Below are 24,763 nucleotides of genomic sequence, written 5' to 3' on the forward strand. Positions count from 1 at the left end.
CGATATCCTGTTACATAGTTAACTTGCTTGGGTAGATCAAATTATTATTCCCAATTCTTCTCTCCCACGTAATATGATTATAATCCACATTCTTAGGCATGCAATGTTGCAGTGCTTTCCACTGTGAGAGAGCATACTTTCCCACCTCTTTGATGTTGGGTTTGGCCATGCGATTTGCTTTGGCCACAGAAATGTCAGTAAGCATGATATGCACAGAGGCTTTCAATGTGCTCGTACAGTTTGGCATCCCTCGTGTCCTCCTATTGGCCATGAGAAGAACATGTCCCTAGTGGCTGCTGTAGCATGCTGGTAGCTGTGTGAGAGACACATGGAGCCAGACGTGAACCTGACCCACAGGATGAAGGACAGCCACTCCAGCTGACTGGCAAACCATCAGTGAGATAAATGACACGTTGTGTGAGTCACTGAGATATCTGGGGCTGTTGTTTACGCAGCATTATTATTATGCAGTAATAGCTGATTAATACACTTGCTACATGCCCAACATTATGCTGAGCACTGTATTATCTCATTTAATTTATTTCTCTTGACCACTGTACGAGCTAGGGCATGATTAATATTACCCCTCAGACCTTAAGGGTATAATGCCAAGCAAAACAGGTCAGACAGAGAAAGATAAACACCGTATGATTTCACTCATATGGGAAAGATAAACAAACAGATGGATGAAGAGAAGAGATTAGTGGTTACCAGAGGGGAAGGGGGTTGGGGGAGGGCGAAAGCGGTAAAGGGGCACATACGTATGGTGATGGCTAAAAATACAATGGTGTTGGTAGTGAACACGATGCAGTCCATACAGAAACTGAAATATAGTGATGTCTACCTGAAATTTACACAACGTTGTAAGCCAATACGACCTCAATAAAATAATTTTTTGAATTATCTTTGTTTTGTAGATAAAGAAACTGAGGCACAGAGCACTTCAGCACAGTTAGTAAGTAAAGGAGGTTAGTTTAAACCCAGTAATCTGACTCCAGAGCCTACACTTTAACCACCGTGGAACATAAAACAGAAAGAGAGAAGGGTGTAGCTCTCTGCTCTTCTGAGTCTGTACTCTGGTGCTGACCTTGGGCTCAAAGCCACAGTGGCTGCTTGCGAGCCCCTATGAGCTCAAGCCTGACCGGATCCCAAGGGCTGAGGCAATTTTTCTAGCTCGGTCAGTGCGTGCAAAGAGAATGAGGCAGGCTTCCCTTCCAGAATGCATGACCCTTCCCTGAACTTTGAGAAGGGGAAGTCCCACGGGGAATTCTAACTGAAGAACAATCCTGCCTTTGTGACATGCAGTCATGCAGCGTTCCGCACAGGGCTGCACAGCACACCTCACTCTTCGCCTATTTTGATTCTCTCTAAGCAAATATCTCCGGCTTTTCCTTCTAAAAATTGTTACACAATTGCCAGCTGTCGGGATTCTACAAATAACCCGATAATAGCAAAGCAATATGCTGTCCGGTGTTCAGACACCAACACAGCAGCCTGGGGTGCCAGTTCCCATTCACAGCCTGCAAACAGAAGTGGCACAAATGAGAGCCACCCACTCTCTCCCAGGTTGGGAAGAACAGAGTAGGAAGTGGTTTGGTCCCAAGATGGATTTTTACTTTGAAACTTCCAAGATGTTCTATGCACGGGGAGAATGCAAAGTCACGTTCCTTGGCAGAATAACTTGTCAATGTGGTTCAACGATGCACTCCTTTCATTAACCAAAGTTAGTACCCCTCATGGGCAGCTGTGGGGCTTACAGGTCTTCAAGTTATAGACAAGCTAGCAATTCAGAGGGCAAGGATCATGTCTTCCTTGCCTACCACTAACCCCAACGCCCAGCACAGCAGGCGGTCAATAAATATTTGCTGAATAAATAGATGTAAAAGGGATTTAAGGGGGCAGAGGAATCCATCTTTGAATTGTGCATATTTTAATTCTTAATGCAAGATTAGGGCTTGCAAGAACAGGGTATGAACACTGGAACCCCCTAGAAAAGGAGGGAAAGATGAGATACAGCCAGACTTTCAATGTCTGACACTCACCCACAAAGCTAATATTCTGCAATCTTTATTTCAGCAAGGGAAGCCGGCTCAGTGTGTGTGGTGCACATCTGTGGGGTTTCCCTGGCCAGCAACCATGCCCCCTTCTTTTGGCAACAAGTCCTCAATTTTCCTTTGAAGAACCCCCCTTCCGTCACTCCACGCGGGACTCATAGCGTGCCCTCAGGTATGGCGTGTGGTCCCAACTGGACCAGGCAGATTTCCTTCATCCCAGAATGGGAATGTTGAGCTGAACACAAAAAGCCAGAAAAATGGTTGGGGGACTCAGCCCCTTGGGGGTGCCTCCAAATATCCCATCTATTAGCAAGGAAACAGGCTGGACTTTTCACAGCCAGGCTGGACACTTCCCCAGAACACAATATGGAATGTGCATCAGTACTCGAGCACTCCCACTGATCCAGTGTTTTGCTCTTTGAGCTAAGCTCCTTTTCCTGAACCCTTCATTGGAGACTAGCACAGAGCAGAAGAGAGAACTCCAAGCTGGAAACAGCGGTTCTGATCACAAATCTGCCACAGGAAATAATAAGTTACCTCCCCTGTCGGGGCCTCAGTCTCTCCCTCCAGAGTGTGAAGGGGCTAGGATTAAATAACCACAAAGGAGTCTTGTGTGCTGGGTCACTAGAAATTGACCCCTGGAAGCCCTGGTTCTTGGCAACACAAAGCTCACATTGTCAGGGCCAGTGAGGCTTGGAGTTTAAAGCAGTTAATCCCCCGGCTGGATGACTCGGACAAAGAGGATTAACCCTCGGACAAGAGAGTCATCATCCAAATATAGAGCAATCCCAAGCACACACATTAGAAATGAGAAGTGCCCCCACCTCCTCTTGCAAATTCTTGTTCTCTAACCCTTTTGTTGAGCTGATCGATTAACCCTCCAGCTCCCCAAGGTCGAGGCGTTAGACCCTCTCCACGTTCCTCCATCATCTTTCTCAGTCCTCCAATCCAGGGGTACAGAGTTTCCCCTGTGAAATATGCAGGTTGTTTAAAGCTCCTCCAAGTTTGGTAAATTACTAACCATTGAGCACCTGCTGTGTGCCAGGGACTGTGTCAGACACCAGAGCTACAATGGTAGACAAGATGACACAGTTCCAGGTCTCATGGAGCTTTCAGTCCAGTGGGGAAACACCTACTGAGGGCCATACTCTGCTAAGCACTAGACAATCAGTATCTCCTCACTAAATGCCCCCTCGATAGCCCCAGAAAGTAAATCTTATTAAGACCATTTTACAGATGAGAAAACTCAGGCTCTAAGAAATTAAACAACTTGCCTGAGGTTATGCAACCTATAAGGGTCAGTGCGAGCTTCTCAGCTTAAAAACTATGTGGGACACAGAATGTCCAACTCCAAGAGGGAACCGTAAGGTAAGCTACGGACTCTAGGTGATTATGATGCGTCAACGTTGGTTTATCAATTACAACAAATGCACTGCTGTGGTGGCGGATGGTGACAATGGAGGAGGCTGTGCATGTTTAGGGGCAGAGGGGATAAGGGAACTCTCTGTTCCTGCCTCTCAATTTCACTGTGAACCTAAAACTGCTCTAAAAAAATTAAATCTTTAAAAAAATGATAACATCATTTTTAAATGAAAACAATCCCATTTACAGTTGCATTAAAAAGAATAAAATACCTAGGAATAAATTTAACCAAGGAGGTGAAGGACCCATTTGTTGAAAACTGCAAGACGTTAATGAAAAAAATTGAAGATGACACAAATAAATGCTAAGATATTCCACGCTCATGAATCAGAAGAAACAACATTGTTAAAATGTCCATACTACCCAAATCAATCTACAAATTCAATGCAAAATCTACCAAAATTCCAAGGACATTTTTCAAAGAAATAGAACAAATAATCCTAAAGTTTGTATGGAACCACAAAAAACTCCTGATAGCCAAAGTAATCTTGAGAAAGAAGAACAAAGCTGGAGGCATCATGTTCCCTGGTTTCAAACTATATTACAAAGCTACAGTAATTAAAACAGCATGCTAGTGCCATAAAAACAGACACATAGATCAATGGAACAGAATAGAGAGCCCAGAAATAAACCCACACATATATGGTCAACTAATTTACGACAAAGGAGTCAAGAATATACAGTGGGGAAAGGACAGTCTCTTCAATAAACAGTGTTGGGAAAACTGCACAGCCACATGCAAAAGAATGAAACTCAACCACTATCTTACACCACTCACAAAAATTAACTCAAAATGGATTAAAGGAGGCCGGCCTTGTAGCGTAATGGTTAAGTTTGCACACTCTGCTTTGGTGTCATGGAGTTTGCAGATTTGGATCCCAGGTGCAGACCTACACACCACTCATCAAGCTATGCTATGGCAACATCTCACATACAAAATGGAGGAAGACTGGCAGAGATGTTACCTCAGGGACAATCTTCCTCACCAAAAAAAAAAGAGAGAGAGAGAGATTAAAGACTTAAATATACGAACTGAAACCACAAAACTGCTGGAAGAAAACATAAGCAATAAGCTCCTTGACATTGGTCTTGGTGATGATTTTTTGAATCTGATACAAAAAGCAAAAGCAACAAATTAAAATATTAAATAAGTGTGACAACATCAAACTAAAAAGCTTCTGCTCAGCAAGGGAAATCATCAACAAAATGAAAAGTCAACCTATCAAATGAGAGAAAATATTTGCAAATCATATATCTGATAAGGGACTAATATCCAAAATATAAAGAACTCATACAACTTAATAGCAAAAAAAAACCAATCTGATTAAAAAATGGGCAAAAGATCTGAATGGACATTTTTTCCGAAGAAGACATACAGGTACATGAAAAGATGTTCAATATCATTAATCATCAGGGAAACACAAATCAAAACCACAATGAGATATCACCTCACACCTGTTTAAAATGGCTATCCTCAAAAAGACAAGAAATAGCTAGTGTTGGAAAGGATGTGGAGAAAAGGGAACCTTTGTGTACTGTTGGTGGGAATGTAAATTAATGCAGCCACTGTGGAAAATAGTATGGAAGTTCCTCAAAAAATTAGAAAGAGAACTACCATATGATCCAGCAATTCCACTTCTGGGTATTTGTCCAAAGAAAATGAAAACACTAACTTGAAAGATACACGCACCCCCATGGTCATTGCAGCATTGTTTACAATAGCCAAAATATGGAAGCAACCTAAGTGCCCATCGACAAATGAATGGATAAATAAACTGTGGCATCTATATATGTGTGTGTGCGTGTATATATATATATATATATATATATATATACACACATAATGGAATATTATTCAGTCATAAAACAGAATAAAATCTTGCCATTTGCAACAACAGAGATGGACCACGAGGGCATTATGCTAAGTGAAGTAAGTCAGATGAGAAAAACAAATCCTTATGATCTCCCTTATATGTAGAATCTAAAAAAACTCAAGCTCATAGATACAGAGGAAAGATTGGTAGTTGCCAGAGGTGGGCAGTGGAAGGGGTGGGAGAAATGGGTGAAGGGGGTCAAAAAGTAAAAAGAAAAACAAATAAATAAATAGGCTGCATTGCTGAGCAACACCAGAAAATAGCTTACTATTGTCTAGTAAATTGCGACTCCCCCCCAAAAAAGAAAATTCTTTCAATGAAGAAAAACAACCTCAAACTGGATGTAAATTGCATATATACTGAAACTAAACAGTGGCAACAAAGTCATACCTCAAATTCTAAATCTTATCTGCTAGATAATACACATTTATACCTAGATGAAGTACTCCACAATTCAACAAATATTACCTATAATCCTAAATATGACAAAGAGTTTAGAAGGTGAAAAAAAAAATCTATTCCCATTAAAAAGATTTCCTGAGGCCCCACTCAGAAATTATCACCTATATCTCAACAGCTAGAATTAGATGGGTCATATGGCCATCCCTAGCTGAAAAGGAATCTTAAGAGAAAGCATTTTTTATCTGGGCATATTGCCCTTCCCTCCCTGGGGAAAAAAAAAAATGAGGTTCTCATAGCAACAAAGACAAGGGGAAAAGATATTGGGCAGGCAGCCAACAGTGTTTTCCACATAAAAAACTATTTTGCCTCAACAAAACAGAACTAGCTTAAGCAATAAGAAAACAGAAAGCCCAGATGTAAGGATTTCAGAATGAGTTGATTCATAAACTCTGTGATCATCATCTGGAGCCCAGGTTCTTTCCACATCTCTGCTCTGCCATCCCTTAGCATTCGTTTCAGCCTCAAGCTGATAGCAATGGCTGCCACCATTTCAGGTATAATATCTACACATGACAATGTCCAGAGGAAGAGAAAGGACTGTGCTTTCTGTGTGTTTTTCCATCTTAGGAATGAGAAAACCTTTCCCAGAAGCCCTTTTACTAATTTATCCTCATGTTTCATGAGCCAGAATTGAGTCAAATTTCTGAGCCAATGACTGGCAAAGTGAATGGGATTATCGTTGTTGACCTAGACTAAACTGGGTGGAAGTGAGTTGGGGAACCCACCAGTGTTCACTACATTAATTCCTATAGTGTTCACCAGGGGAAAGAAGTCTCACTAAGACCACATTGTGACACATCTAGAAGACAATCACCTCATATTAGAATAACAGATCAATAGCATCCAAAAAAAAAAAAGAAAAAATAATAAAAACTAGAAATAGAATGGTTAAGTGTCACTTTTGAGCAAGAATCAAATTTAGGGGGCCGGCCCCATGGCCGAGTGGTTAAGTTCACGCACTCCACTGCAGGTGGCCCAGGGTTTCACCGGTTTGGATCCTGGGTGCCGACATAGCACCACTCATTGAGCCATGCTGGGGCAGTGTCCCACATGCCACAACTAGAAGGAGCCACAACTAAAAATATACAACTATGTACCGGGAGGCTTTGGGGAGAAGAAAGAAAAATAAAATCTTAAAAAAAAATCTGAAACAAAAGAATCAAATTTATACTATGCTACACTTGGCCGCCAAACGCCTTCCACACCTTCACAACATCAGACTTTGAGAATACACCGGCCAATAAATCTCTGGCCATGCCTCTCCCCATGCCCTTTGAGAATCTACACTACAGCATCAGGAGCAAAAAGATTGAATTCACCTGCGAGTTATTTCCAAGCCTCCGTGGATGGCAAGGGCTACAAACAAGGATACACACAACTAACTTATCTGGAGAAGTCAGCTCCATGTGAGGCATATATGCTACATGGTGGTCGGGTATTTGCCAATAAAGGTAGAGCTAATGTCCAAGAAGCTTTCCTGACTTGCCTAGCACAGTTCTCAGCCCATAAGATGCTAGATTACACGGCATAAGACAACTAGATCCAACACTCCATTATTCATATGGCGAGAATTTCCCAGATCTTCAGGAAAACAGATTATTATTTCTGGAGCCTAATTTTTGTAAAAAATGATATGGGATTCTACAAGATATCCCCATCATTTCGTAGAAGTCAGAAACAATGGGGAAGGAATGGGGAAATATTGAACTTTAGTCTTTTCAGAGGGCAGACTTTCCCGGAACAGTCATCAGAGGAAAAACTATGTTTAACATCGTACCCTTTTCTGCATTGAAGGAGCTCCCAGGAAACGGGCAACCCAACAGCCAGCCCCGAGGTACCTTTTTAATCTTTATGTTATCAAGAAACATTCTTCTTGATGCTGCACCATGTGTTTTCATAAGCTTACAAGAAACTGCTAATTAAATTTTCAGATTCTGTGTTGGTAAAGGGAGGCTAATGGCTGTAACAAATTCTAAACTGTCAGTAGTTTAATACAGTCAGGGTTTATTTTTCGCACGTGAGACAGCCCCAAGTAGGGCCAGCCAGTGGATGGGAAAAGAGCCTGGAGGAGCACACGTGGAGCTTCAGGGACCAGGCCTGGGAGCAGAGCGCGTCGCATCCATTCTCATCGCATCAGTGGACCTGTGGCATGGCCACGCCCGCTTGCAAAAGAGGCTGGGACGTGGAGTCCGTGTGCTAAGGAAGAGGCGGACACAGGTTTGAGGAAGAGCTTGCCAGTCTCGGCCACGGGCTCCAAAACTGCATACTTAATACGGGTATTTCTAAATAAAGAAAATAATTCAAAATGCTTACATAGATGGTGGGCTTACAGCTGGATTTTCCTTTCCTCAATTTTCAGGATTATCCATAATGGGGTTGTAATATATCCAAAATGGTGGTGAGAAGGGAAAAGGGGGGAAATCCACTAATTACTAACTCTTGGAGCAGTTATGAGTGGAACCATGTAATTCAGGCAACTGCCTGAGAAATAACGCTGCTCCCTGGTCCCCTTGCATCTCTCTCATCTATTTCAAATACAGAAAACAGAACTTTCTGCTCCATTTGTTCTGGGCAACTGTGGTCTAAGGGCTTCCTTATATTTCCTAAATGTCTTCCATGCTCTGTTGGCTCTTTCTATACCTTCAAACATCTCTAAGACATCAATCACAGTTTCCACGGCTGTTGCTTCTCTAGTTGGATGGATGTCTGTGATGGAGGCTGTGTCAGACTTCTGATCCACTCAACTGACCCCGAGCCGAGTCTCGTGGCTGAAGCACAGGACAGTGGTTATCTCACCACTCACAGACCATTTTAAGGCACCAAGACCATCAGCTTCTCCATTCTCTCAGTGGGTCTTGAGTTTTTTCCTCCTCAGCACACCTGATGATAACCTTTAAACCCCCGAGAGATTCCACTGGGTCTCCATGCCACTTTCCACCATTCTCCCCATCCCTTTCTCTCCCTCTTCCACTCCCTGGCCAACACCACCTCACAGCCCAGGTTTTAGCCACATCAGACTGCCTAGTGTTCTCAAATCAACCAAGTACTTTGAGATCTATGTGCTTCTCCTCAAACTACTTTCTCTATCAGGAACACCCTTCTCCTCCCCACCACCCACCTGGAGAAGCACCCCTCCTTCAAGGCTCAGTTAAGCAGTACCCCTTCATCTGGTCCAATAGCCTTTACTGGCCCTCAGTTTTCTCTCTTCATTCAGCAATAGCAACTGCTTATAGTTGGTGCTCCCACAAGCATTTACTTAGTATATACCTCCATGATATCACCTTCTCACCTTGCATTATAATTACTATTTAATGAGCTTCCCAATGGCACAGCCCAGGCATGCAGCCCATATAAGACCTGGCCAACAGAGGAAGCTTGGCCCCCACCCAAGTCATGATCCTCCTTCTCTGATGAATCAGAGGTTGTGGGGCCAAAACCATTGACCATGTGAGCTCTCAAGACAGGAAAAAATGGTATGAAGAGGTTGTGACCTGTGCCCTACTTTTATTGTACAGACAAATCACCCAGAGATCTTGTTAAAATGCAAGTTCTGATTCAGCAGGTCTGGAGTGGGGCCCGAAATTCTACATTTCCCACAGGCTCCCGAGTGATGCTGATGCTATTGGTCCCATCCTTTGAGTGACAAGGCCCTGAGGTTTGTTTCCCTGGGCACATGAAGCACCTGGGGCAGCAAGGGAGACAAACCTCAAAGACCCCTGCTTCCAGAAGATGAAAGGTTTCAGAGAGAGAAACAGAGACCCTTCCAATAAGAGAACGGCTTCAGAGACAAGGCCTAGAATGTAGCAGTGGCCCAATAAATATTTGTGGAAGAGTATGGTTTGGGCCTGGGCCCAAAATCAATCTTAGAGTCTAGAATTAATGAAGTCAATTATGCAGAGGAACACAGATTTCTCTCAACTCCTCCTTGGGGAAGACAGGAAACTGGTCTCAAAGTTATAGAAGAAACAAGTTATGAGCCATGGAGCACTGAGTTAGGGCCCATTATCATCAAGGACGCTTGAAGTTTGACCCCTTTCACAGTGAAAATATCTCCAGCTTCAGGTAAGTACTGGCCCTGAGAACAAGCCTACAGTAGGGCAGGTGGACGTATGAGAGAAGGAGAACAGCTCCAGAGGCTGGGAAGCAGGTGGGTCTGGAGCCTGGTTTAAGCCCATTGGGCACTAGGTAGATACTTGCAAACTCCCGTCAGAGACAGTGTGTTGTCACAGCAAGAGTGGGGGACCCTAGAGTCAGGGTTGCGCGTTGAGGCCCAGTGCCACACCCAACAAGCCTTCACGGACGAGGTGGGGAGGGAACACAGCACAGGGCAAAGAACATGTTCTAGGGCATCAGGTAGCTTCTTTAGTAGACGCTAAACTTTGGGCAAGTTATCTAACTCCTCTGAACCTCCATTTACTCCATTATAAAATGGAAACAATAAACCCCCACTTTACAGGGACTGTGAGAATTAAATGAAATCATATGTGCATAATAATAATCATTATTGTCACATGATCACGCTTCAAGCTCCTAGAGGAACAACAGCTGACGCATATGTGCATCCCCAGTACTTAGTACAAAATTAATGTTGGCTGTAAAATTAAACTTCCCTGTTTCCATTTCTTTATCTATAAAGCGGGAATAAAACAGATTTACAGGCTGCTTAGTCAAGGGCTGTCATGAGGATCCCACGCTCGGGACACTAAAGTGCTGCGCCAAAGCTGGTGGTGAGCCTTATAAGCTGAGGGTGACTTTTCCCTCCCATTCTCAGATGGGCAAGCCCTAAGCATGACCTTGTCTCTCTGAGTTGAGAGCACAGGGGGCAGACCAGAGTCCTGAGCAAGCTCCAGGGAGTCTAGGGTGACAATCTCTATCTGGAGTGGCAGCTGCCATAAATGGACCTGAGCCAGTTGTTGGATTCAGGACATGGCGTTGAATACTATCTGCCCTCAGTGCGCTCACGGGGAGGCAGGCACCGTTCTAGCCCCTTTGTGCAAGTTAACTCATGTCTTATTCTCCATAAGTCTACAGAGTAGGTAATACTATCATCATTCCCGTTTTACTGATTGGGAAACTGAGGCAAGAGCTGTTAAATGACTTGCCCAAGATCTCACATTAGTAAGAAGCAGAGCCGGGCTGGGAACCTAGGCAGACTGGCTCTGGAGCTCTTTGCCTTCTACCATCTCAAAGAAGTCAAGAATCCAGGAACTGACTAGAAGGTCGACCCCGCCAGAAGGGGCCTTACTTGTCCGGAGGAAATGGGCTGAAAGTAACAGGATGCCAACCTGGGAGTGACACAGGTAAAAAACTGAGAAATGTGATAGAACTAACCTGGCCTCTGAGAGCCCTCTGTGATGCCCCAAGATCCCGCACACTGGGCCACTTGGAAACAGGAGGCCACCAATCCTGTGATGTGAGGACTGGAGCCTGGCACAGCTTCCATGCCAGAGATTGGCCAGCACCACCAAAAGAAGAAAAGAGAAGTCATCCATCATGGGGAGCCAGAGGAGAACCTGGCTCAGCTTCCCACCCTGTTTCCCTATTGCTTCTGACCCTTTCTCATCTACCTCCGCTTTGTTCCACTTGAGCTTGTCTTCTGTGACTTAAATTTTTAAGCTACTGCTTCCCTTTAGCTTCCCTTTCCTTAAAGCTTAAGTTTATGCTTTGCTTAAAAAAATAAAAGTGGCTGCATGTAACCCATGGACATTTAAGCAGCCACGGGTGGGATGCATTCATCACTCATCATAGGAGTTGGTGTGGAACTGAGTCCCTCGAGCTCTCCAGGGCCAAGGTCAGGAGCTCCTGACATTGTCGTGACCTCTCCAGCCCCATCCCCAGGCCCAGCCCTCTGCCCGGAGCAGGCCACCCCATAAGGCTGTTTCCTCTCCCTCAGAGCCGCCTACATGCCAGCTGGGCTCCATTCCTCAGCACCATCTGCTGCAGCGCAGATCAGGCGAGAGGCCACGGTCAGATTCTGTGCATGGCAGGAGAGCGGGGGCCGCAGGCAAAAACAAGAGCAGCCTCCCTGGGCCTGGGCTGTGGGAGCTGGCAGGGGAATCCCAGAGGAGTTCTCAGAAGAAGCAGTTGAGGAGCCTAATCAGGCTCTCAGCTGCCTGGGAAAACACGTTGTGCTGTTTCAGAGGATTTCTAAGCATAATAACGAAGGAGACCCAGGCCCTGTTTTCCCAGTCTCTCTTATCCTCTACCCTCAGATGAACTTATGCGGCTGTGGCGCTGACTTGGGCTGGATCCTCTCTCCATCATTAACTTACTGTAGGATCTTAAATAAGTCATTGCCTTCTCTGGACTCAGCTCCCTCCTTTGCCTAGTAAGGAGTTTAGATTCCTGCTTTCTAAGGTTCCTTCAGCTCTGAAATGGGAAGACCCCATAGCTCAAATAAGTCCTTCCATTGCCTTGAGCTTGCTCTGGATCTGAAAAGAAAGCTGCCCATGAAATATTTATTAAAACAAAACCTGCACACTCAGAAATAATGATGGATGGCACGTTTATCCAAGGTCATGTTCTGTTCCTTCTTCTTAGCAATATTCATTTGCAGGTTTCTGTCATGGAAAGACCTTGAAAACTCACACCTTTCCCTGCTTGGGTGAATTTTAGGAGCCCAGAGCTCCTGCCAACACAGGCATCATCTGGGGTTGACATAGGAAGCAGTTAATGGCACCCAGCTCCCAGCATGAACGGCCAACTCCCAGGTCCAGAAATCTGTGATTCCAGAAGGCCCCAGTGGTCTGACAGAATTACCTTCTCTTGCATCTATGCAGAGCTGGAAGCAAAAGAATTGAGTTGTCTGTAATTGCCTTTCTCTGGGCCCCAGGTTTCCATCTATAAAATGGAAATGGGAGAAAGGAGGTGGCCTATACCATCTAGCTCCTAGAAGAGGTCAGTTCAACTCTATCTCTGAGGGATTACACAGTCACTGGTTAGGGGAGAATTTTCAATTGCCTTTTGGGCAAAGAAAGTTCATGCTACTCTCTTCACTGCCACCCAGACAGAAGCAAGCTCAAATGAGTAAAGGAAACAGGAAGTGAGTGGAGCCGGAGTTTCTACAGAAAACCGGAAGACTTGCTAGGACCACAGGCTCCTGTTTGGTGAGTTGAAGGAGAGTATCCATGGTGTGGTCTCCGTTGCTAGAGCACGAGACACTGTTGGGTGAGCTGTGATCAATGGGCAACACAGCAAGGGAGCTGTAGCCTTTGCTGCTGTTGTGTCTGAGGGCTCCAAGCGAAAGCTGGGCGTGTTTCCTTGATCTAAAGGAGGCCAGATTGGCAGCAAAAGCACGGAAGTGGGGGGAGAGAAACCATTAGCTGCTGAGTACTGACTAGGTGCTGAAGACTTAGCCCATCACTGTCACTTACACTCATTTCTTGCCCAGACCAATGAGGAATAACCAGGAAGAGGCTCAGCCACCAATGCAACCATAACAGCATTTACTCATTCATGATGTAATAAATATCTATGATGTGCCTGGAATGGAGAGAACAGCAGACTTGTCCAGTAGAAGACACCTGGGGCAGATTCTGTGGAAGTAATGCCCAGAGGCATCTGATAGGGAAATCTCTGCATCTACATAATCCAAGGGACTCAGAAATTTTCATCATGGAATTCCAACAAACCATGGACGTCACAGAGATGAGCTAGTGGGCTTGGCTTATTGCAGAGAATAGAAGGTTGATTCCCCTCTGAGCCACCTTGGAAATCTCTAGCCAATAAGGCTGATTATTATCCACTTGTCTCATTTGGAACAGCATAGCCCCATGCAAATAATCTTCTCAATAGCACTGGCAACATTAAATGACAGGTTCTCAATTCTCTCTTCACACAGAAACTTTAAGTACCTCAACAGGTACAGTGATCCCTTAATCGACATTTAGACCAACATATTTCCAAGTCCAGGAGCATAAAGGGAACTGGAGAGAACTTGAGTATTATCATCAGTGTCACCATCATCATTTTACAGCTGAGGAAACCAAGACTTGAAGAAGTTAAATAACTTGCTCAAGTTTACACAGCTAGAGAGTAATGAAGCTTGAGTTCAAACCAAGTTCTGTCTGATTCCAAACCCCATCCCTCCATCCTACCCCCAACCTGGTCAGGCCTATTACCCACTCCCAAAAATGGAGGTCAACTGGCTATCTCTTTCTCGTACTTCCTTCTGGACTTCAATTCTCTTTTTTATCCCACTATTGGCTCTCGCTCGCTCGCTCTCTGTCTGTCTCTCTCTCTCTCTCTCTCTCTCTCTCTCTCTCTCTCTCACACACACACACACACACACACACGCACACACAGGAAATGACTTTCAACTGTAGCACCTACTTTTTTTCCCACCTTCCGCCCCCAATATCTTTGCAAACAAAACTCACACTCATATTCAGCCACACCATGGGGAGGAAAGGCAGGGTACCTAGAGTTTGAGACTGAGGTCATTCCATCCCTCTCCTTTCCCTGTAAGGCTACTGCCTATTTCTCTCCTTTTATAAACAGGAACACATTATGCAAGACGCTGTGGATGTGGGATTTTTCAACAAGCCGGTGACACTCTTTCGCTCGGCATAAAATTGATTTAAATAAGTTTCTCCCTTTTACAAGATTCTTCCCTGATCCTGCTTAATCTTAAATTAAGAGCAGTATAATAATAACCCAGGAACATCACACCCCTGAATTTCAACCACTTCTCTCTGGAAAATCTCGTCTCCTTTTTTGAAAGTACGAGCTATTTTTTGGTCTCCACTTGTTTCTCTTTCTTACTTGTCACCACACATTGCTTTCTGTAAGGTATAAGCAATTGGAGGCTTCACGTTTAAAGTCTGTTTTTAGTCCACAAGATCTACAATAAGGCTCCCAGGAGACCTTGGGAAGAAAGGAAATAACGTCAAGGAGTTACCCTTCAAGAGCCACTGAAGCAAAGATCTGCAGTCACCTCCAGTGATAAAAGGGTTCCATTCATTCACTCAGTAAATATTCATTGAGCACATACTATGTGCTAGGCAATATTCTGGGCACTGGTGATACAGCAGTGACCTGGCTTATTGAAGGGAAAAACAAATAACATGCTAATGATACTCAAATGTGTATCTCCTTCTAGGACCTCTTCCTTCAACTTTAGACTCACACATATAACAGCCTATTTAATATCTCCCATTGGATGTCCAGTTGAACCCCATAACTGTTCCTTCTCCATCTCAGTAAAGGGCAACTCCTCCCAGTTACTCAGGTCAAAATATGCGGAGTCATCCTTGACCCCTGTCTTTCTCTCATACCCTAAATTGAACCCATCAAACCCACCCGCAAGTCCTCTCTGCTCCATCATCAAATACATCCAGAATTGGACTTCTCACCATCACCGCCATACCCTGGTCCAAACCACCATCACCTCTCATCTGGATCACAGTGGCCTCCTGACTGATCTCCTTGTTTCCACACTTGAGCCCTCAGAACCTCTTCTAAGGTCTAAAGCTCAAGTGAGCATTGAAAACATAAATCAGATAATGGCAACCTGTGCTCACAATTCTCCAATGGCCTCCCATCTCGCTCAGAGAGAAAGCCAAAGTCCACACAAGGGCCCTATAAGACCCTGTATCACCTAGCTCCCTGCTATTTCTCTGATCTTACCTTATACCATGCTCCCCCTCTCTCAGATCCTTCTACCTGAGTCTCCTGGCTATTCTAGAACATGCCAGTACTCTGTTGCCTCAGGCCCTTTGCACTTGTTTCCCTGCCTGAAAGGGTCTTTCCCCAGATCTCCATCTGGCTCACTCTTTCACTCCCTTCATGACACCTTGATGACTTTATATAAAGTGCCCACCCCCTACTCCTCCCTACCCCCCACCCCCACTCAACTAAGCACTCCATCCTCCCTTCCCTGGTTCAGGTTCTTTCATCACCTGATATTACACATTTACTTGTTTACTTACATGTTATGTCTCCCCCAACTAGAATGAATGCTTCATGAGGATAGATCTCGTTATTTTCACTGCTGTCTCCCCTGCCTATAACATGCCTAGCACATAGACAGCACTCAATAAATATCTGGTGAATGAATGACTGACTAAAGAAAAATAGGTCTACAGTTGGTCACACACGGAAACACAGAAAAAAAGAAAAAGGAAAAAAGGGTAAGTTGCAGACATTGCTCATTCAAGCAAAGTTTAGGAGAAAAGAAGCCTTAGCCAAGGGGACTTTAAATATTAAGGTCCCTAGGATAGATGATTGCAAAAATATCCCCAGTTCTTCCCCTCCCTGTATCCATGCTCTTTGCAATGTGACTGTGCAGCAATGCCCATCAAAAAATGCCATCTTTCCCTGCTTCTTCACTCTGGGCTGGCCTTGTGACTTACTTTTGTCAATAAACAAGGATGAAGTCACAGTGTGCCAGTTACAAGCTTAGGCCCCAAGAGGCCATGAGAGTTTCCATTCTCTTGGACTCCTGCCGCTACTATGTGAACATGCCAGCATCGCCCACTGGAGGCTGAGAGACCACATGGAACAGAGCCAAGGCGTCCCAGCTGAGGCCATCCTAAAGCAGCCAGCCTTCGGCCACTCCATCAGCAGACCAAAGCCACATGAGCAAACCCAGCTGAGATCAACCAAGCTCAACCCAGATCTGCAGAACTGCCCAGCCAACCCACAGACATGTGAGAAAATAACAAATGGTTGCCATTTTAAGCCACTAAGTTTGGGGGAGGTTTGTTCTGCAGGCCTGTCGGCAAGATCAGCCCCAATGTGTGTGATGAGTCCCAAGGGTAGGCATCTCAGCTGCTTTGCTCTGGGTAGGTGCTCATGGGGAAAACTTCTTGTGATTTAGTTCTCACAAAAGGGCGTCTGCAGGAAGAAGACACACTAACCATACCACACCGTGTCTCAGCCACTGCAAATCAGCAGATTGGCATGCAGGTGAGCAAGGTCACTGTGATGTGGCCCCAAGAGACAGATCAGGTTTCTGAGGCAGCAAGACTAAAAGCCATGGGGGAAATTCACAGAGGTAAATGTCACCTTCTGAAGTAACTTGGGGGACACCCGGGCAGCTACCCTGACCGTGACCCAGCCTCGCCATATCCTATTTCAGAGAAACTTTGACAAGATTCTCAGGCATCCAGTCCCATTTCTGTCGGTGGAGCACATTGCAGTAAACCTACTGCCATCAAGGACGGCCGTGGGATGGAGCTCTCAAATCCCCAAACACGCTCTCGAGAGGAACAAACCTCAAAAGGACACAGCAGCAAACTGCGACTTTCACAGGAAGCCTCCAAGATGGAAGGAAGTCTCAAATAAATGCGTCATATGATATTATGTAAATGCATTCCATGGTACACCAAAGGCCAGTATATTTCCATTTGATTCCAACACCTTTCCATAACCATAGAAACTATTATTGCTCTCAAAGAAAAAAGAAAAACAACCAGCAAGGACAATACCTGCAAGACTATTCAATAAAGGAGACCCTTTCTTTCATGGTGGGGGAAAGGAAACTAACAAAATACTAAGGTTCAAAAGAAGCACAAATACAGTCCTTGATGTGGAGGAAACGCATCAGACACTGTTTGGCACTTGCTCCCTAATTCCTGTGCCTCTCGTCGCCTTGCAAAGATTTATGCCTCTGCTTGCTGCGTTCATTTACGCTCTGAGTGACCACAGGAACCTATGTCTACCACCCAACCTTCTAAACGTAGAGTGTAGAATTCCAGCCAATTCCTTAAACCAGAGCTCAGGACATAAATCTGAGCGACAAATAGAAATTACAAGAGGCACTACCCCAGTGACCTTGCTATGCTACCCCTCTGACCTCAAGTCCTATTGCTGTTCCCCTCACTCACTCAACCTCAGCCTCCCTGGCCTCCTTTCCAATTTTCTCACGAACATGCTTCTCTCCCACATCAGGGTTTTGCAGGTGCTGTAGCGCTGCCCACAAAGCTCTTGCTCAGACATCTGCCTGGCTTGCTCCCTCACTTCACCAGGGGTCTGGTCAAATGTCACTTCTCAGCAAAGCCTTCCCTGACCAAGCCGTATAAAAAAATAACCATGCTTACGCTACCTTCTGGCAGCACTCCCCATTCCACTTACCCTGCTTTATTGCTCTCCCCTATAATGCATCATAGGCTGATACACTATCTAGTTACTTATTTATTTGTCCATTATCTTACACACACACATATACATACACAAGTTAAGCTCCTTGAGGGGCTTTATTTACTTCAATTCTGCACACATAGAGCAGTACGTGACACATAGTAAGTACTCAGGGAATGAAGTGCCATTTCTTGAGTGCCTGCTTTGTGCCAAGCAATTTATACATGACAATCATTTCACAATGAACAGATATTTTTAAGCACCTACTATGTCATTATTATATCAACTCTATTGTTAATTCCATTTTACAGATCAGGAAACCAAAACTCAAAGAGAGGCGAAGTAACTAGCCCAAAACACTTGCCTGTGTCTGAGCATCAAAGCCCGTGCTCCTTGCAATGCACCAGCCTGCTTTTCAAATACCTCAATGATGGTTTAGGTTACAAAATACATGTGATATGCATCTCTGGCAAACATACATAACACAAGAGCTCTTCATTTTATCATTTTTTAGCTTTTGTCCAGGAAGAAACATTCATGAGACTGGATTTTCATCTCCCAGAGAGGACTGGTGGTAAGGGTTTTAGTTTTCCTTTATTCCACCCATTTAGATATAATCAAGGTCAGAGCTTTTCTTTTGAACTGGGCTGGGACAAGCACAGACAGGTCAGGCACCCAACGGGGAAAAAAGCAGAAGTTCTGCTCAGAAAATCCCTCAGAATCTTCCAGAATCCCTGATTTTGTGAAGCACTGCTTCAAAACCTTCCTGGTCCTGGAATTTAGGAAAACAATCCATTAAAATAAATAAATAAATAAAAAGCCTGACCTGCCTTGGGCACACTCCTCCTTTGGTGTCAGCCTGTGTCTGCGTCTACTGGGGTCTGGTCACGTCCGGCAAACACCAGCCCTGTTGTGACTTGAAAAGCTCTGCCCATCCAGTGGCCGTGATGTTGATGGGGTGGGAGAGCGATGTGGGTCACTCACAGACCAAGGACCAAGGGAAGAACCCAGTCCCTATTTAAATCTATGTAATGCCTCATCTGTGAGGGTTTCATACTAAAAATAATCACTGTCATAATTAATTCCTCCCTCCTCTCTGCTCCCGCCGCTCTGTTTTCACACCTTCCTTACTGAACTTAGCACACTTCATTATTACAGGTGCTTCTCTCCCACCAGGTGTGAGCTTCTGGGGAGCCCGCACTTTTGTTTTCATCATCTCTGCATCCCCAAGGATTAATCTGGCCTCTGGCGCACACTAGGTGCTGGATGAGTCTTTGCTGACTCAAGAAAGATGCAGAATGAGCCTGTACTGTATCTACTGCATCGACTGGAGCAAGCAGGACAAGTCACCTCTTCTGGAAAGGGCAGGAAGCAAAAACATAGAAGAGACCAGAATGACCACTGAGCTGGCTACAGTGCCCAATTCTCCCTCGCACACACCTGTCATCCCTCACCTGCCATTCCCTGAGCCTCAAACCACCCACATTTACCTCTCAAACAGGCTTTTTTAAAAAACGAGCAGGCACCTCTTAGAGCCCACCTCACCCCTCCCGACCTGGGCTGCTCTTATCAGAGCTCAAGAAGCCGACTTCAAGTTACCTTTAAACGGAGCTAGTTTGCATCTGTGACTTCTGGATAAAGGATCGTGTTTCAGCAGCCCGGCTGAACCCTGGACAGCAGAGATCTCTAACACCCGTCTGCGGAAGAAACGGCAGTGCCTCGCTCCTCCCTGGCTGAACGCATTTGCTCGCCCAACCCTGCAGAACAAATCATGTTCTTTTCCTTGCGCTAAAATCCATCTATAAACAAATCCTCTCTGTGTCCCTAAGAAACGGCTCCCACGCCCGCGGAGGGCGCCCTCCACATACAGAAATACACACTCACAAACCCCAACCCAGAGCCACCAGGTGTAGGCATGTTTTTAACCTGTTCTTTCAAAACAAACCAACAACAACAGAATCCATCTAGTAGGAATCGAATTGAAACTAAAAGCGGTGGCTAGGAAGCTTACGGAAACAGAGTTATAAATGTCAGCAGCCTAAGTTGCAAAACTATGTATGGCGCTAACAGTTCAAATAGGGTTTAAAAACAGCCCTTGGGGATGCCACCTTGAAAGAAGCGCGCAGCCCCGGGGCAGCGGGCAAGTCCTTGCTTTTCGGCGCCCGCTTTCCAAGAGCCTTCCCTGCCTTTTGTGCAATTTACTATAAACAACCTTCAGAGGCTCCGGCGTGTACGTTTCAGCCCCGGCGGGCGAGCTTGGGAGCCCCCAGGAGCGCGCGGGGTCCGTGCCCCGGCCGGGTCTGCACGCACCAGAGCAAGCAACGCCGTCCCCTACCTGGGTGGGAAGTCCGCGGGCGGCCGCCTCCGGGTGCGGCGGGGCAGCGTCCGCCCTGGCGGCCCCGCCAGCAGCTCGAGCTCACGCGGCGCTGGGGCGATCCGGGCCGAGGCAGGAGTCCGCGGGTGTCACACCTGCATCACCGCGCCCACGCCGCCGCAGCCGCCTGCCCAGGCGCAGCGCGCAGCGCGCCTCCGCCACACCGAGCGCCGCGGGCGCGAGGCTCCTGGGTCCTCTGTTCAGCAGGATCAGATCCTAACCCGCTTTCTTCTCGGCCTGGGCATTAAAGGTATTCGCGGCCGGCAGCTGTTAGCTTCTAAATCCCCTTCTGATTCAAGGTTTGGAATAGCTCAGTGGAAAGGGGACCCAGTGGGGCCCCAGGCCCTCCGGATTTGCAGACCGATAGATATTAAACTTCTTATTCCTCGAGTTTCGAGTTTTGTACCCAGGTGATTATGGTCTTCATCTCGCTTTGCTCTCTCCACCCCGCCTGGGGCGAGGGGGCGCTGTGTTCGCTTTTCACCAACTCCCAACTAGGATAGGTCAGAGAGGACTCAAATTCCTGGGAAGGGGAATCCTCTGATAGTCCCATCCCAAAAGTATCTTAGACCACGGATGCAATTAAATCGCTCTGTCCTCGTTACCTCATCAGGGAACGTCAGGGGACTGAAAAGAACCTACTTGGTGAGTGGGAGGAGGGAGGAAGACTTGGAGGGTGTGATGCGTTACAGGAAGCCCTCCACGTGCACCTGTCTCCTTCCTTCCAACCCTCGACTCCACCCACGAAAGAGCTGAGCAAATTCAACTCCTAAGGCTCACCCTGCAAGGAAAGGCTCCTCCCAGGAGGCAGTGTGAAGCAACGAAGGGACACTGGAAATTCAGAGGAGACATCGAACAGCACAACTCGCCAGGCGCTGGCGTCGTCTAGGGTCTGGAACTACATTCCTTTCTTAATAGGGCTAAAAGGAATCAAGTCCTGAAAGTCTGTTTCCTCTTCCCCACCCAGCACACCCCACCATCATAAGGTCTTCAGTTCCACCTCCTCACCATCTCTACAATCCTGCACTGCTGGCCAGCTCCTCTGTCCCTTCCCTACTTCAGACCCCATCATCTCTCACCTGGGCCACCTCAAGAGCTTCAACTGCTAAGCCTCCTGGACTCGTTTCTTAGAATGTAAATGTGATCTTGGCTCTTTCCTACCTAAAACCATGCTTTGGCTTCCCAACATCCTTAGAAAAGCCAAAACTCTTTGAACACATCTCATTTAGTCACCAAAGAACAGGCCCCTGCTGACCCCACAGCCTCGCTTCTTCATCCTCATCTTTTCCTGTATGCCAGCCATACCAAATGTTTAATTCCTTCTCACTCGCTCACCTCCAGGCCTTTGCACATCCTGTTCCACCTGCCTGGAATGTTCTTTTCTTCCCAATCCTCTTACCCACACCTAATGCCTAATGGTTCTCAGTTGAGCCATCTCTTCCTCACGGAAGTCTCTCTTCATTCCTGGAATGAATGAGTTCTCCCTGCTCCGTGTGCCTAGAGCCACCACTCCTTCCTTTACCCAGCACCCAACACAGGTCACTAAAGTTAGTTGTCTAGTATCTGCCTGCCTCACTCAAATGTAAGCTGCAAAAAAAAAAAAAAAAAAATGCCTTTCTCATTGGCCATGTGCAAGGGCACGTAGCATATGGTGTCTGCTCAATATGTGTCAGTGCAGCCACCATGGAGACTAAGATATAGAACACTTCTGGCATCCAGAGGCTTCTTTATGCCCCATCTCAGGCGATAACCGCTCATCCTCCAGATGTAACCACCACTCTCACCTCTTTCCACATCAATTAGTATTGCCTGTTCTCGAACGACATATGAATGGAATCATACAGTATAGTGTGTGTTTGTTAGTGTATGGCTTCTTTTACTGAAAATAATGTGTGCGATTCACCCATATTGTTACACATATTAGTAGGTCATTCTTTTTTATTGCTGCGTAGTACTCCCTTGCCTAAATGTAACATAGCTTCTTTATTCTCTTCTCCTGGGGGTGGACATTTGGGTCACTTCCAGTTTTTAGCTATTATGGATAAAGCCACTGTGGACATTTGATAGACATATGTGTTCTTTTCTTTTGGGTATGTAACTAGGAGTAGAATTGCTAGGTCATAGGGTAAGTATATGTTTTGTGTTAGTAGATGCTACCAAATGGCTTTCCAAAGTAGTTGTGCCAACTTACAGTCCCCCCTGCAGTATTTGAGGATCCCAGATGCTCTACTTCTTTGCCATAACTTGGCATTGTCAGAGCTTTTAATTTTACCTATTCTCATGGGTATGTAGTGGTATTTCAATGTAGTTTTACTTTGCATTCCTTGTTGACTAATGATGTTGACCATTTGGCTTATTGGCCATTTGAATATCATTTTGTGAAGTGCCATTTCAAGTGTCTGACCAATTCCTTGAGTTCTTTGTCTTTTACTTCTTGGTCTATAGGCACTCTGTCTATTTAGATGTGAGTCCGTCAGATATATATATTGAGGTCTTGTTTAAGAAATCTGCATCTACCTCAGGGTCAGGCACCTATTGTCCAATATTTGCTTCTAGAAGCCTTTTTGTTTTACCCTTCATATTTGGGTCTATCTTCTATTCGTGTGTGGAATGCAGTTGGTTCAAAGTTTACCTTTTTTCCCATAGATATCCAGATGCTCCAGAACCATAATGGAAAGGACCATTCTTTATGCACTGGCTTGCAACAGAACCTTTGTTGTAAATCAAGTGACCATCTATCTTTGGGTCTATTTCTAGACTCTCCATTCTATTTCATTGGTCTATGTACATATCTTTGTGCTGACCCTACACTGTCTTAATTAGTTTACCTTTATTGGAAGTCTTGAAATATGGTAATGTGTGCCCTTCAATTTTATTCTTCTTTCTCCAAATTGTCTTGGCTCCTTAGGTCCTTAGCTTTTCCACATGAAAGTTAGAATCAACTTATTGATTTACACATATATGCACATGTACACGCAAATCCTCATGGGGTTTTGATTAGAATTGCCTTAAGTTTATATGAATTTGGTGAGAAATGACATGTTAACAATATTGTCTTCCACTCCTTTTACATTGTACATCTCTCCATTTGTTTAGATCTCCTTTCATTTCTCTCAGTATTATTTTATAGATTACAGTGGAGGTATCTTGCACATATTTTGTTAGTGTGGTGCTAACGTATTTGATGCTCTTGATTCTGTTGTAAATGGTACTTTAACTTCATTTTCCAATTATTTAGTGCGAGTATACCCAAATAAAATTAATTTTTATATTGAATTATATCCAACATCAAAGTAAAATTGATTTTAATATATTATCCTTGTATCCTGTATCCTTGTATCATTACTAAATTCATTTATTAATTTTAATAGTTTGTATGTTATTTCAGACTTTCAAAGTATATAATATACATGAATAAAGACAAATTCTACTTTTTATTTTCCAATGTCTATATCTTGTATTTAAGCTTTTTCTTGACTTATTGCTCTGGCTAGGATTGCTCATATAATGTTGAATTAAAGCTGTGATATTGGACATCCTTGTCTTATTCTGAAATTCAGGGGAAAAGTCTTCATACTGTTTTTTATTATGTAAAGTATAAAAGTGATGACAATGAACAGCCTTGCTTAATTCTTAATTTCAAAGGGAAAACACTCTTACCATAGAGAGTGATGTTAACCATAAGTGTTTATTTTTTTAACTTTTATCAGATTAAAGAACTTCACTTCTTCTCTTAGTTTCCTGAAAAGTATATTATAAATATGTTGTCAAATTTTTTTGCATCTATTGAGATGACCATATAGTTTTACTCTTTAATTAATATGAGGAATTACATTGATTGACTTTTTTTTTTTTTAAAAGATTTTATTTTTTTCCTTTTTCTCCCCAAAGCCCCCCGGTACATAGTTGTATATTCCTTGTTGTGAGTCCTTCTAGTTGTGGCATGTGGGACGCTGCCTCAGCGTGGTTTGATGAGCAGTGCCATGTCCGTGCCCAGGATTCGAACCAACGAAACACTGGGCCGCCTGCAGCGGAGCGCGCGAACTTAACCACTCGGCCACGGGGCCAGCCCCCTACATTGATTGACTTTTGAATGTTACACCGTTATATTCCTCAAATAAACCCCACTTGGCAATGATGTAGTATCTTTTTCTATATATCATTGGATTTTATTTGATAATATTTTGTCTAATATTTTTATATTAAAAATATTCTGTGTTTATGGGAGATGTTAACTTATAATTTTGCTTTCTTGTAATGTCTCTGTCAAGTTTTTATATCAAGATTGTCTGGCCTCATAAAATGAGCTGAGTTTTTCTCATTTCTATTTTCTGGAACAGTTTGTGTAGATTGGTATTCTTTCTTTCTTAAAAGTTTGAAAAACTTCACCAGTGAAACCATTAGAGCCTAAAGTTTTCATTGTGAGAAGATTTTTAATTACAAGTTCAATTATTTTATTAGCCAGAGGACTATACAGATTTTCTATTTCTTCTTAT

General features: G+C 44.5%; 1 protein-coding gene across 1 annotated transcript in view; it reads right to left on the reverse strand.

The window, feature by feature from the left end:
- Positions 1 to 19,553, reverse strand: part of SV2B (synaptic vesicle glycoprotein 2B) — a 187,983-nt gene extending 168,430 nt beyond the window's left edge. The window contains exon 1 of the mRNA XM_046654086.1: positions 19,493 to 19,553. The gene's annotated coding sequence lies outside the window, so the exon portion shown is untranslated. The remainder of the gene's footprint in view (positions 1 to 19,492) is intronic.
- Between the last annotated feature and the right edge of the window lie 5,210 nt (positions 19,554 to 24,763).

This window comes from Equus quagga, chromosome 2, assembly GCF_021613505.1.
Source record: "Equus quagga isolate Etosha38 chromosome 2, UCLA_HA_Equagga_1.0, whole genome shotgun sequence".
NCBI lineage: Eukaryota > Metazoa > Chordata > Mammalia > Perissodactyla > Equidae > Equus > Equus quagga.